At 48.3% G+C, this 15120-nt stretch overlaps 1 long non-coding RNA gene across 1 annotated transcript; it reads left to right on the top strand.

Annotated features, from left to right (window-relative positions):
* Nucleotides 1-439: 439 nt before the first annotated feature.
* LOC141046858 (uncharacterized) lies at nt 440-3731 on the top strand. The gene is made up of 4 exons (XR_012219682.1): nt 440-1095; nt 1172-1235; nt 1311-1397; nt 2833-3731. It is a non-coding gene; the product is annotated as an uncharacterized lncRNA (long non-coding RNA).
* Nucleotides 3732-15120: the final 11389 nt, after the last annotated feature.

Below are 15120 nucleotides of genomic sequence, written 5' to 3'. Positions count from 1 at the left end.
AACTTGAGTAGTGACAGCACAGCCAATCATGATGAGGAGGAAGTTGAGGTGAGGATTTGAATATGGGGCATGTCTTTACTTGCTTTCAAACTGCCTACGAGGAAAGATGGCTGAGAGACAAACTGTAAGTACATAAATCAGCAACCCGGTTTTGGTGTCTATTTGAAGTGCAGTGCCTGGGCTTTCTTCCCCTAAAAGCGCTAGTGTCCAGGGCTTATGAAGGCAGAGCAGTGACCCCAGATTTTGGGCATTTTTTTTCTCATAGATATGCATTGGAAAGTGGATAAGGGTGGTCCGTTTTGGGCAAATTTCTCTGGAATTCAAGTCACTGCAGGGCAGTGAGGGTCTTAAAATTTGTGGGAGACTCTGTACTCACCCTGTTAAAGATCTAGATTCTGTGTGCATCAGCCACGGAGATATAATCGCTTAGCTCCCTATGATGAATCCCATTAATTTAGGACTTTGACAATTTTTTCACCTACAAATTACCAGAAGTCCTAAATGAATGGCATAGTAGGAAAAGCGCACTGGCAAATAGTACATGTGTTGATGAGCATGCTTCCTATAATTTATAGCATTTTTTACAGAGAGGCTTCAAAATGGCACATGCTCTGAAGTACAATTCGAATTGACCCAGATTCCTTGTCCTTAACTATGTGCACATGCTGCGGATTATGTGCGGATTCATCCGCGCGGATTTTGTAAAATCCGCAGGTGAAACCGCAGGTCAAAAGACCTGCGGTTTTACCTGCGGTTTTGCCCTGCGGTTTTTCATCTCCTCAATGGAGGAGATGGCAAACCGCAGGAGAATCCGCAGAAAGAATTGACATGTCAATTCTTTCTGCGGATTGAAAACCGCAGATAATCCGCGAGGAAAATTCCGCACCGTCTGCACTGCGGTTTTTGATTCCCATAGGGAATCATGGTACTGTACACCGCAGCAAAAACTGCTGCGGGTCCGCAGCGGCCAAAACCGCTGCGGAACCGCAGCAAAATCCGCAGCGTGTGCACACAGCCTAAGATGTCTTTATTTTTTCTAGGATTTTGCACACTACAATTATGAAGAATCATTGGTCCATGTTTCCCAAAAAAGAGGTGGGTTGAATCATAAAAGAACATGAGGCTGTGGTGTCACATGCAATATTTAATAGCATTTCATATTCGGTTTCAGCTATTTCTGATGTAATGGTGAAAAAGTGAAGCGTTCCAGGGAGGTGGAGGTGTTTACCATACAGGTAATGTTCTGCTCACATATTCATCCACGTTCCCATTTGTTCTCCATCCTCTTAACCACATTACTCTCTCTGTAGGTCAGAGGTTGGCGTCGGTACAGAATGTTAAAACTGATAAACGATGCCCTGGAACATCAGGATGAAGCATACCAGTTGAAACCCAAGGTACGGAGTCCTGTTAAATTACTTTTACGCGGGATGATTTATCAGGCTATTACGCCCATCTAGCACCTCGATTGTCAATGTGACTTTACACACAACTATTAAGCAACTGTCGCTCAGTAGTCGGTGATGAGCGACTATCGTTCCAATTGTGCACGACCACACACCGGACACTAAATGATATTCCCTCAGTCACTCAGATCATGCAGTGTTGTTTTGTTTGGCTGAGTACATGCTATCGCCAGTATTTCATTAGCACACTGGCTGGGGAACAGTTCCAGTCTTTTGTCTGCACTGCATTAGCACTGTGAAGAGGTTTGTACTACACCACGATGCATGACACTTCACCAAATAGCACTCCGGTATATGATAAAAGGGTTAAACGCTCACCCGAATGCTGACCGAGGCATCCTGCAGTACTTCAGGACCTTCAACAGCATCAGAGATCATTTGATCTCCAACATCATTGAAGGTCCTGCAAGAAGCCTCATTGAGCAGCGGTGTCATTCAGGTGTGTAAAGCCAGCCCTTTGATTTAAAAAAAAAAAAAAAAAGTGACAATGAACACTGAGCAACTTCTAGATCAGCAATCTTGGGCAGAAAACAAGTATTTTGCTCTGAAGGTACACAGCCTATCAGTACAGGATCCATTAAAGTTGTTCACTGACTGGGGTGGGAGGTGGTAGGGGAGGTAGTGAAGAAAAAATAAAATAAAATCAGTTGGAAAAAAAACTTGCACATCTCCACAGCCAGGTTGTCTACATTCAACCCTTCTGATTGCAGGCACAGACATCTCAGAACCTCCCATATAACAAAGGAGATAAGAGTTGGTGTGTAGAAAACATTGCTATGCGGAGGGGTAGACATTACATTTTTATAAAATAAAATGAGCAAACTCCACATAGCAAAGTTTTCTACAGCCCTTAACTTGTTATCTCCTTTCCTATCTGCTACTATTGTGACCTGACTCGCAGCCTAAGGCTATGTGCACACGGGGAAAATCCTCCTGCGGATTTTTCTGCGCAGAATTCACGAAATCCGCAGGTCAAATGAGCTGCATTTTTCCTGCGGATTTCTTCCTTTTTTAGTGCAGTTTTGATGCGGTTTTTCAGTGCGGTTTTCCCCCTGCGGTTTTTGAGAATGGGGAGATAGAAAACCGCACAAAAGAAGTCACATGCAGTTGTTTGAAAACCGCACACCCACTTTCTGCAGCGTCTGCACAGATTTTTTTTTTTCCATAGATTTACATGCTACTGTAAATCACTGTGCGGTTCTGCGGGAAAAATGCATCGTGTGCACATGGCCTAAAAGCATCTTTGATTACAGTATATAATGTATAATATTTTGTGGGTGACAATGTTGCCGAGGTGCCATACCAGACTGTCACTATGTATAATGTTGCACTGTGCAATATTGATCAAATTTTTTTCTCTCCCCAGTTTGGATACGGTTTCACAAATTGGCAATAATGAAGATGGAGAAAGGAAGCTATGCCATTGCTGTAAAGCACAGGAATAAGACCAAATATAGTTTTATGTTTGTTTCTCTAAATAACATGACGTTTGCTTTGGTTTTGTTCCCTTTTCTATAGTATAGTGGTGATATGAATATGATATGTACATGTCAGCATACCCTGTGGACTTTTTCTACTGTGAATTTTAGGAGCTTGACACTTGCACAATGAATAATGATGAGGTGTCCGTGTGACCAGAGGTTACAGAATGCAATTGTACCCATTGTATCTGATGAGGTTATTCTCATATGTGTTTTTCTGTCACAGGCCAGAAAAAGGAGATGAAAGTAGAATGGTCCTGGATAATCAGACAGTGCATGCACTAGGGCTCATGCCTTGTCTTTCAGGCAACTAACTCACAGCTATGTGAATACAGCTACAAGCAAGCTAAAGTACTTAATGACTAGTAGGGAGTGAGAGGTGCTATAAAAGTACAGAGTACCTGAAGGCCATGAGTACAAAGATGGCTTTACAAACCCTAATACCATTAAACAAGTCTTCTATAGCCCACACACAACTACAACATAGCCAGCTTAAATAATATTTTATTGAATTAAAACGAAAGCTCAAACTGTTAAAAATATAATTCAAATAAGAGTGCATTTACTCAGGCAATTAATCCAGTGACATTGTCAAGGGATGGGCCTTAAATTTATCAGCTCAGATCCCTGTGCATAGTCCTCACTTTGGCCATGATGCCAGAGCAATTGACAGGTTTTTTTCATCATTGCTGATAGCCCTAGGCCTTAAAAGCGTACAAATTTTTATATATATATATATACTGTGACAGATCTGTCACTTCTCTGTGTGCGAAATTCACAGTAAATATGCAGGTGACTACATTGCATATTTACTGCAACGTGTACCAGTTTTACGTGCAAGAACCATCCATACGCATGTGTGGCTCAGCCCTTGGAATCCCCTGTTTCTATATATATATATATATTACACACACACATTGGAAAGAAACAGGGGATTCCAAGGGCTGAGCCACACATGCGTATGGATGGTTCTTGCACATAAAACTGGTACACGTTGCAGTAAATATGCAATGTAGTCACCTGCATATTTACTGTGAATTTTGCACACAGAGAAGTGACAGATCTGTCACTTCTGTGTTTTAACCCTGTAACATCTTATCTGATATACCAGCACAGATGTTACAGGTGGATGGGGCATCAAGGGTTAATTACTTACCTCCTTCTGCACACTTATTGCAGGATACACACGGATTTTGTGTGCATTCCACATTTGCAGAAATCACACAAAACACTTGATAACAATATGCATGTGTGGATGGGCCACAAGTTTGAAGACCCCCCCCCCTGAATATATATATATAAAAAGTTTAGTTACGCTTTAACAATACACTAGAATAAAAACCATTAGTTTAATAAACAAAAACATTGCAGAGCAGCAACATGCACATTATTTAAAAGACTAAACTTCACCTGCAAAAGAGAAAAAAAAAAGTTAGAATAGACTCAATTAAAGGTGAACTATAGTATTAGAAGAACAGCTGCCTCCTTGCAAAAAACTGCCACTTCCAAACTGGCGTTAAGTGAAGTCATGATGCTCAGCTCCATTGAACTCAATAGAGCTGAGCCTCAATATCACATATTTCTGGAAGCTGTTTTTCTGTTGCTAGAGTACCCACCTAAAACGCAAACAAAAATGAACTTTAACTTCGGAGTCTCTTCAGCATGACCACAGGGTTCATATTCCATCTCCTCATCTGCGATGTACTTGTTTCTTTAGTGCTTAGAAGGAAAAAGGAATGATGTTACAACTGAAAGATATGCATAAAAAAATCCACACTTCTAGAATACTGGCACTCAGCCAAAGTACAGTAATGCTTCACAGAAATGCTGCAAAGTGTTACTATGCTTTAAGGTTTTTCCATGAGTCCTGGCTATCACATTAAAGGGTGAGCGCCGGTGGCAGGATTTTTTTTTTCTTCCAATGTTATCCCCTATCCATAGAATAGTTTTTAAAGTTCCATACAATAGAATTATCTACAGTTTCAAACTCAGTGGCTGGTGTGGCTAGTCCCTGACAAGTACAGTAAGAATTTAATATAAATAGAAGTGTTCAATAATTACCTTGAAGAGCTCCTTTTCTGGTTCTGCCTCATGGAACGTGTCTGCATGAGAAAGGACGGGGAAGGTACATGTGCCCTGAAATGAATACATTAGTATTAAAAGCTGGTAATGAGTGCATCCATTAGCTTGGCACCATGGTATTGGAGTAAAGGTATTTTCACCTTGCACTCGAAGTCTCTTCATGCTCACTCTCCAGTTCTTCGGGAATCAGTTCTGGTATCTGGGAACTGTGGACTGCAGCTGTCTGGTCTCTTCTTCCCCTGGTGTTCTCTTCTGCAACCCTTTAGGGGAATCAAAAAGAAGAAAAAAAGAAGTCTTTGTCAAGTTTATTTCAAAGCATGTATTATTTTCATTTCACAATAAAATACCTTGAAGTGCTGGCTGTGGCTTCTTGACTCGCTGACTTCCGTGCTTCCATCAGTAGGCTTTGTCCATGGCAAATGTCATCCATGTTCTTTTCCCGGTAGTTCCTGTCCGCTGTAAGATTTGAATGTGCCAAATACCTGGCGACCAGACGTTGTTGCACGTCAGTACATCTTGAGAGAGTCCAGGATTCAAGCACTTTTCTAACCATCTGGCTGGTGACTATGGGGAGATGAAACCTAAATAAAAAAAAAAAAAAATTTTATATATATATATACACTACATGTAGAGACTAAGTTGTATGACTTTTAATAATCTTACTTCCTGTGAAAACGGTTCATATCATTGGTTACGTTTTTTGTAGAGGAGACTCTCGGCTGTCCACCCTGGGAGCGACTAATGTCTGGCGCTTACGGCACGGGAGTGGTGGTCCTCAGAGCCAGGGCCTAGGTTCTCCGGAACCGCAAGTCGCAGCCGGGCGAAACGGGTCTTGAAATCTGGGGAATTCCCTCGGTTTTCATCCCCCAAAGTGGCTCGTCACTGTGCGCTTAGGCTACGGAGCTACCCAGCAAAAAGATGAAAACGTCGGCCATTTTGACAGGGAGCGGGGGGTGCGAAACATTTTCCCCCTGGCGTGCGATATGTCAATCGAATAGAGAATTTCACCCAGAAAACAATGGCGTGTTTTTTTTCCACATTGCGTTAGTGGTTTTCGATTTAATGTGGCGTTTTACTTTTGTTTTAGGCAAAATGAATGATATTCTCCACTAACAAAGTGCCAGCGAGAAGAGGGGGCCCTGAAATGTGTGTGTGTGTTTGTGTGTGTGTGTGGGGGGGGGGTGTGCACCCGTGCCCTCACCCTCCGAAAAATCTCCCCTTCCATGTCAATTGGCACGTCGAGGGCCCGGTAAGCGACGGCCATTTGCCACGGTCGTTACCCGGTTCTCGACAGGCCAATGCCATCAGGCAAGTCGAGGTCTGGGTAAGAAACGTGAATATACTATGTGTGTTACCGGGCTCTCGATACTATCCTTTGGATGGAACGTGGGAACAATGGGATGCATTGTGCTATGCGTTTAAGCGGAAACGCTTAAAAACGCAACGTGTGCACATAGCCTCAGAGTAAACATAACCAGTGCCAGAGGGTCCACAAATAGTGCCAGAGTGCCCCATAAACAGTGGCAGACAGTACACATAAGCAGTGCCAGAGGGTACACATGAACAAATAGTGCACCTAGGAACAGTACCATTGTCCCCATAAGCTGTACCAACAAAGTCAAGGCGCTCTCCATCTCCTCCTTGACAGGAGAGGAGAGGGAGAGAAAAAAAGAAAGACAGACAGAGAGAGACAATATTTCCCTCTGGAGAGACCGCGGATGTCCCACCTGAGGCCCTAAAGTTTACTTTGCATTCACCTTCAATAGACATACATTGGAATGTGCCAGAGAGAACAGTGTTTTTACACTATGTGTGGACCCAGCCAAACACACTGTGATCACAGGAAACAGTGGCAGACAGTACACATAAGCCGTGCCAGAGGGTACACATGAACAAATAGTGCACCTAGGAACAGTACCATTGTCCCCATAAGCTGTACCAACAAAGTCAAGGCGCTCTCCATCTCCTCCTTGACAGGAGAGGAGAGGGAGAGAAAAAAAGAAAGAGAGACAGAGACAGACAATATTTCCCTCTGGAGAGACCGCGGATGTCCCACCTGAGGCCCTAAAGTTTACTTTGCATTCACCTTCAATAGACATACATTGGAATGTGCCAGAGAGAACAGTGTTTTTACACTATGTGTGGACCCAGCCAAACACAAAGGCTGTGTGCACACGCTGCGGATTTTGCTGCGGTTCCGCAGCGGTTTTGGCCGCTGCGGACCCGCAGCAGTTTTTGCTGCGGTGTACAGTACCATGATTCCCTATGGGAATCAAAAACCGCAGTGCAGACGGTGCGGAATTTTCCGCGCGGATTATCTGCGGTTTTCAATCCGCAGAAAGAATTGACATGTCAATTCTTTCTGCGGATTCTCCTGCGGTTTGCCATCTCCTCCATTGAGGAGATGAAAAACCGCAGGGCAAAACCGCAGAGCAATCCGCAGGTAAAACCGCAGGTCTTTTGACCTGCGGTTTCACCTGCGGATTTTACAAAATCCGCGCGGATGAATCCGCACATAATCCGCAGCGTGTGCACACAGCCAAACAGACTGTGATCACAGGAGAAGGTGGGAACAACTCCTGTACATTAGGAAGATAAATACTGCTGGGGGTTCTGTAATATACTTACTGCTTTGCTGGTGAAGACGACATTGCATCCATATCTGTGTTCATTGCATCCATATCTGTGTTCATTGCATCCATATCTGTGCTCAGGCTTCACTTCACTGAGCTGTTAGAATTGTGTGGGAACTTGGTCACAATTCAAAAAGAAACTGTTCTTTGCAAGGCTTATCATTGGTCCCCCATTTAAACTCCTCCCTCCAATGAATCTCATCAGGCAAGTCGATGTCTGGGTAAGAAACGTGGCTATACCACGTATGTTACCGGGACCTCGATACTATCCTTTGGATGGAACGTGGGGGGGAGCTCGCGGTTCTGGGTCTGTTTCTCTTGAACCACAAGTCACAGCAACCCAGTTTTGGTGTCTTTTTCGTAGAGGAGACTCTCAGCTGTCCACCCTGGGAGCGACTAATGTCTGGCGCTTACGGCACGGGAGTGGTGGTCCTCAGAGCCAGGGCCTAGGTTCTCCGGAACCGCAAGTCGCAGCCGGGCGAAACGGGTCTTAAAATCTGGGGAATTCCCTCGGTTTTCATCCCCCAAAGTGGCTTGTCACTGTGCGCTTAGGCTGCGGAGCTACCCAGCAAAAAGATGAAAAAGTCGGCCATTTTGACAGGGAGCGGGGGGTGCGAAACATTTTCCCCCTGGCGTGCGATATGTCAATCGAATAGAGAATTTCACCCAGAAAACAACGGCGTGTTTTTTTTCCACGTTGCGTTAGTGGTTTTCGATTTAATGTGGCGTTTTACTTTTGTTTTAGGCAAAATGAATGATATTCTCCACTAACAAAGTTCCAGCGAGAAGAGGGGGCCCTGAAATGTGTGTGTTTGTGTGGGGGGGGGGGTGCGCCCGTGCCCTCACCCTCCGAAAAATCTCCCCTTCCATGCCAATTGGCACGTCGAGGGCCCGGTAAGCGACGGCCATTTGCCTCGGTCGTTACCCGGTTCTCGACATGCTAATGCCATCAGGCAAGTCGAGGTCTGGGTAGGAAACGTGGCTATACCACGTGTGTTACCGGGATCTCGATACTATCCTTTGGATGGAACGTGGGGGGGAGCTCGCGGTTCTGGGTCTGTTTCTCTTGAACCACAAGTCACAGCAACCCAGTTTTGGTGTCTTTTTCGTAGAGGAGACTCTCAGCAGTCCACCCTGGGAGCGAGTAATGTCTGGCGCATGTAGACAGATGATGATTTTAGCCGGGGGGAGCACGCTATGACCCCCTGATTGCCAATTCCTCTGTGTTCAGGGGCCCCATTGAGGTAGCCCCTTTTAGGTAGCAGTCTGAAGAACGTGTGTGCAAAATTTGGGGTTGCTGGCACCTTCCCCTCGGGAGTTGTGGGGTCTGAGGCCCCAGAAAGCTGATCCAGGCAGATCATACTTTAGGAGGGCTGGTTCTTTTTGCGCTTTCGGGGTCCCCTGATCGGCTTCTGGGCATGCTAGCGGGGCGCACGAGGTGGCGTTGGAAAGCTTAGGACCTGCTCTGGGCTTGATAACAGGTCCTGGGGCCGTGAAGTACTCCCCTGGAATTTTTTTACCCTTTATAGCATGTAGACAGATGATGATTTTAGCCGGGGGGAGCACGCTATGACCCCCTGATTGCCAATTCCTCTGTGTTCAGGGGCCCCATTGAGGTAGCCCCTTTTAGGTAGCAATCTGAAGAACGTGTGTGCAAAATTTGGGGTTGCTGGCACCTTCCCCTCGGGAGTTGTGGGGTCTGAGGCCCCAGAAAGCTGATCCAGGCAGATAATTCTTTAGGAGGGCTGGTTCTTTTTGCGTTTTCGGGGTCCTCTGATCGGCTTCTGGGCATGCTAGCGGGGCGCACGAGGTGGCGTTGGAAAGCTTAGGACCTGCTTTGGGCTTGATAACAGGTCCTGGGGCCGTGAAGTACTCCCCTGGAATTTTTTTACCCTTTATAGCATGTAGACAGATGATGATTTTAGCCGGGGCGAGCACGCTATGACCCCCTGATTGCCAATTCCTCTGTGTTCAGGGGCCCCATTGAGGTAGCCCCTTTTAGGTAGCAGTCTGAAGAACGTGTGTGCAAAATTTGGGGTTGCTGGCACCTTCCCCTCGGGAGTTGTGGGGTCTGAGGCCCCAGAAAGCTGATCCAGGCAGATAATTCTTTAGGAGGGCTGGTTCTTTTTGCGTTTTCGGGGTCCTCTGATCGGCTTCTGGGCATGCTAGCGGGGCGCACGAGGTGGCGTTGGAAAGCTTAGGACCTGCTTTGGGCTTGATAACAGGTCCTGGGGCCGTGAAGTACTCCCCTGGAATTTTTTTACCCTTTATAGCATGTAGACAGATGATGATTTTAGCCGGGGCGAGCACGCTATGACCCCCTGATTGCCAATTCCTCTGTGTTCAGGGGCCCCATTGAGGTAGCCCCTTTTAGGTAGCAGTCTGAAGAACGTGTGTGCAAAATTTGGGGTTGCTGGCACCTTCCCCTCGGGAGTTGTGGGGTCTGAGGCCCCAGAAAGCTGATCCAGGCAGATCATTCTTTAGGAGGGCTGGTTCTTTTTGAGCTTTCGGGGTCCCCTGATCGGCTTCTGGGCATGCTAGCGGGGAGCACGAGGTGGCGTTGGAAAGCTTAGGACCTGCTCTGGGCTTGATAACAGGTCCTGGGGCCGTGAAGTACTCCCCTGGAATTTTTTTACCCTTTATAGCATGTAGACAGATGATGATTTTAGCCGGGGGGGAGCACGCTATGACCCCCTGATTGCCAATTCCTCTGTGTTCAGGGGCCCCATTGAGGTAGCCCCTTTTAGGTAGCAGTCTGAAGAACGTGTGTGCAAAATTTGGGGTTGCTGGCACCTTCCCCTCTGGAGTTGTGGGGTCTGAGGCCCCAGAAAGCTGATCCAGACAGATCATTCTTTAGGAGGGCTGGTTCTTTTTGAGCTTTCGGGGTCCCCTGATCGGCTTCTGGGCATGCTAGCGGGGCGCACGAGGTGGCGTTGGAAAGCTTAGGACCTGCTCTGGGCTTGATAACAGGTCCTGGGGCCGTGAAGTACTCACCTGGAATTTTTTTACCCTTTATAGCATGTAGACAGATGATGATTTTAGCCGGGGGGAGCACGCTATGACCCCCTGATTGCCAATTCCTCTGTGTTCAGGGGCCCCATTGAGGTAGCCCCTTTTAGGTAGCAGTCTGAAGAACGTGTGTGCAAAATTTGGGGTTGCTGGCACCTTCCCCTCGGGAGTTGTGGGGTCTGAGGCCCCAGAAAGCTGATCCAGGCAGATCATTCTTTAGGAGGGCTGGTTCTTTTTGAGCTTTCGGGGTCCCCTGATCGGCTTCTGGGCATGCTAGTGGGGCGCACGAGGTGGCGTTGGAAAGCTTAGGACCTGCTCTGGGCTTGATAACAGGTCCTGGGGCCGTGAAGTACTCCCCTGGAATTTTTTTACCCTTTATAGCATGTAGACAGATGATGATTTTAGCCGGGGGGGAGCACGCTATGACCCCCTGATTGCCAATTCCTCAGTGTTCAGGGGCCCCATTGAGGTAGCCCCTTTTAGGTAGCAGTCTGAAGAACGTGTGTGCAAAATTTGGGGTTGCTGGCACCTTCCCCTCGGGAGTTGTGGGGTCTGAGGCCCCAGAAAGCTGATCCAGGCAGATCATACTTTAGGAGGGCTGGTTCTTTTTGCGCTTTCGGGGTCCCCTCATCGGCTTCTGCGCATGCAAGCGGGGCGCACGAGGTGACGTTGGAAAGCTTAGGACCTGCTCTGGGCTTGATAACAGGTCCTGGGGCCGTGAAGTACTCCCCTGGAATTTTTTTACCCTTTATAGCACGTAGACAGATGATGATTTTAGCCGGGGGGAGCACGCTATGACCCCCTGATTGCCAATTTCTCTGTGTTCAGGGGCCCCATTGAGGTAGCCCCTTTTAGGTAGCAGTCTGAAGAACGTGTGTGAAAAATTTGGGGTTGCTGGCACCTTCCCCTCGGGAGTTGTGGGGTCTGAGGCCCCAGAAAGCTGATCCAGGCAGATCATACTTTAGGAGGGCTGGTTCTTTTTGCGCTTTCGGGGTCCCCTGATCGGCTTCTGGGCATGCTAGCGGGGCGCACGAGGTGGCGTTGGAAAGCTTAGGACCTGCTCTGGGCTTGATAACAGGTCCTGGGGCCGTGAAGTACTCCCCTGGAATTTTTTTACCCTTTATAGCATGTAGACAGATGATGATTTTAGCCGGGGGGAGCACGCTATGACCCCCTGATTGCCAATTCCTCTGTGTTCAGGGGCCCCATTGAGGTAGCCCCTTTTAGGTAGCAGTCTGAAGAACGTGTGTGCAAAATTTGGGGTTGCTGGCACCTTCCCCTCGGGAGTTGTGGGGTCTGAGGCCCCAGAAAGCTGATCCAGGCAGATCATTCTTTAGGAGGGCTGGTTCTTTTTGAGCTTTCGGGGTCCCCTGATCGGCTTCTGGGCATGCTAGCGGGGCGCACGAGGTGGCGTTGGAAAGCTTAGGACCTGCTCTGGGCTTGATAACAGGTCCTGGGGCCGTGAAGTACTCCCCTGGAATTTTTTTACCCTTTATAGCATGTAGACAGATGATGATTTTAGCCGGTGGGAGCACGCTATGACCCCCTGATTGCCAATTCCTCTGTGTTCAGGGGCCACATTGAGGTGCCCCCTTTTAGGTAGCAGTCTGAAGAACGTGTGTGCAAAATTTGGGGTTGCTGGCACCTTCCCCTCGGGAGTTGTGGGGTCTGAGGCCCCAGAAAGCTGATCCAGGCAGATCATTCTTTATGAGGGCTGGTTCTTTTTGCGCTTTCGGGGTCCCCTGATCGGCTTCTGGGCATGCTAGCGGGGCGCACGAGGTGGCGTTGGAAAGCTTAGGACCTACTCTGGGCTTGATAACAGGTCCTGGGGCCGTGAAGTACTCCCCTGGAATATTTTTACCCTTTATAGCATGTAGACAGATGATGATTTTAGCCGGGGGGAGCACGCTATGACCCCCTGATTGCCAATTTATCTGTGTTCAGGGGCCCCATTGAGGTACCCCATTTTAGGTAGCAGTCTGAAGAACGTGTGTGCAAAATTTGGGGTTGCTGGCACCTTCCCCTCGGGAGTTGTGGGGTCTGAGGCCCCAGAAAGCTGATCCAGGCAGATCATACTTTATGAGGGCTGGTTCTTTTTGCGCTTTCGGGGTCCCCTGATCGGCTTCTAGAATTTCACCCAGAAAACAATGGCGTGTTTTTTTTCCACGTTGCGTTAGTGGTTTTCGATTTAATGTGGCGTTTTACTTTTGTTTTAGGCAAAATGAATGATATTCTCCACTAACAAAGTGCCAGCGAGAAGAGGGGGCCCTGAAATGTGTTTGTGTGTGTGTGGGGGGGGGTGCGTCCGTGCCCTCACCCTCCAAAAAATCTCCCCTTCCATGCCAATTGGCACGTCGAGGGCCCGGTAAGCGACGGCCATTTGCCACGGTCGTTACCCGGTTCTCGACATGCCAATGCCATCAGGCAAGTCGAGGTCTGGGTAAGAAACGTCGCTATACCACGTATGTTACCGGGATCTCGATACTATCCTTTGGATGGAACGTGGGGGGGAGCTCGCGGTTCTGGGTCTGTTTCTCTTGAACCACAAGTCACAGCAACCCAGTTTTGGTGTCTTTTTCGTAGAGGAGACTCTCAGCAGTCCACCCTGGGAGCGAGTAATGTCTGGCGCTTACGGCACGGGAGTGGTGGTCCTCAGAGCCAGGGCCTAGGTTCTCCGGAACCGCAAGTCGCAGCCGGGCGAAACGGGTCTTGAAATCTGGGGAATTCCCTCGGTTTTCATCCCCCAAAGTGGCTCGTCACTGTGCGCTTAGGCTGCGGAGCTAGCCAGCAAAAAGATGAAAACGTCGGCAATTTTGACAGGGAGCGGGGGGGTGCGAAACATTTTCCCCCTGGCGTGCGATATGTCAATCAAATAGAGAATTTCACCCAGAAAACAATGGCGTGCTTTTTTTCCAAGTTGCGTTAGTGGTTTTCGATTTAATTTGGCGTTTTACTTTTGTTTTAGGCAAAATGAATGATATTCTCCACTAACAAAGTGCCAACGAGAAGAGGGGGCCCTGAAATGTGTTTGTGTGTGTGTGGGGGGAGGGTGCGCCCGTGCCCTCACCCTCCGAAAAGTCTCCCCTTCCATGCCAATTGGCACGTCGACGGCCCGGTAAGCGACGGCCATTTGCCACGGTCGTTACCCGGTTCTCGACATGCCAATGCCATCAGGCAAGTCGAGGTCTGGGTAAGAAACGTGGCTATACCACGTATGCTACCGGGATCTCGATACTATTCTTTGGATGGAACGTGGGGGGGAGCTCGCGGTTCTGGGTCTGTTTCTCTTGAACCACAAGTCACAGCAACCCAGTTTTGGTGTCTTTTTCGTAGAGGAGACTCTCAGCAGTCCACCCTGGGAGCGAGTAATGTCTGGCGCTTACGGCACGGGAGTGGTGGTCCTCAGAGCCAGGGCCTAGGTACTCCGGAACCGCAAGTCGCAGCCGGGCGAAACGGGTCTTGAAATCTGGGGAATTCCCTCGGTTTTCATCCCCCAAAGTGGCTCGTCACTGTGCGCTTAGGCTGCGGAGCTACCCAGCAAAAAGATGAAAACGTCGGCCATTTTGACAGGGAGCGGGGGGTGCGAAACATTTTCCCCCTGGCGTGCGATATGTCAATCGAATAGAGAATTTCACCCAGAAAACAATGGCGTGCTTTTTTTCCACGTTGCGTTAGTGGTTTTCGATTTAATGTGGCGTTTTACTTTTGTTTTAGGCAAAATGAATGATATTCTCCACTAACAAAGTGCCAGCGAGAAGAGGGGGCCCTGAAATGTGTTTGTGTGTGTGTGTGTGGGGGGGGGGGGTGCGCCCGTGCCCTCACCCTCCGAAAAATCTCCCCTTCCATGCCAATTGGCACGTCGAGGGCCCGGTAAGCGACGGCCATTTGCCACGGTCGTTACCCGGTTCTCGACATGCCAATGCCATCAGGCAAGTCGAGGTCTGGGTAGGAAACGTGGCTATACCACGTGTGTTACCGGGATCTCGATACTATCCTTTGGATGGAACGTGGGGGGGAGCTCGCGGTTCTGGGTCTGTTTCTCTTGAACCACAAGTCACAGCAATCCAGTTTTGGTGTCTTTTTCGTAGAGGAGACTCTCAGCAGTCCACCCTGGGAGCGAGTAATGTCTGGCGCATGTAGACAGATGATGATTTTAGCCGGGGGGAGCACGCTATGACCCCCTGATTGCCAATTCCTCTGTGTTCAGGGGCCCCATTGAGGTAGCCCCTTTTAGGTAGCAGTCTGAAGAACGTGTGTGCAAAATTTGGGGTTGCTGGCACCTTCCCCTCGGGAGTTGTGGGGTCTGAGGCCCCAGAAAGCTGATCCAGGCAGATCATTCTTTAGGAGGGCTGGTACTTTTTGAGCTTTCGGGGTCCCCTGATCGGCTTCTGGGCATGCTAGCGGGGCGCACGAGGTGGCGTTGGAAAGCTTAGGACCTGCTCTGGGCTT

Source organism: Dendrobates tinctorius, unplaced genomic scaffold (genome assembly GCF_039654945.1).
Source record: "Dendrobates tinctorius isolate UK_male_01 unplaced genomic scaffold, ASM3965494v1 ptg000122l, whole genome shotgun sequence".
Classification (NCBI taxonomy): domain Eukaryota; kingdom Metazoa; phylum Chordata; class Amphibia; order Anura; family Dendrobatidae; genus Dendrobates; species Dendrobates tinctorius.
The sequence above is the reverse complement of the archived record's forward strand: the minus strand, read 5'-3'. Positions and strand labels throughout refer to the sequence as shown.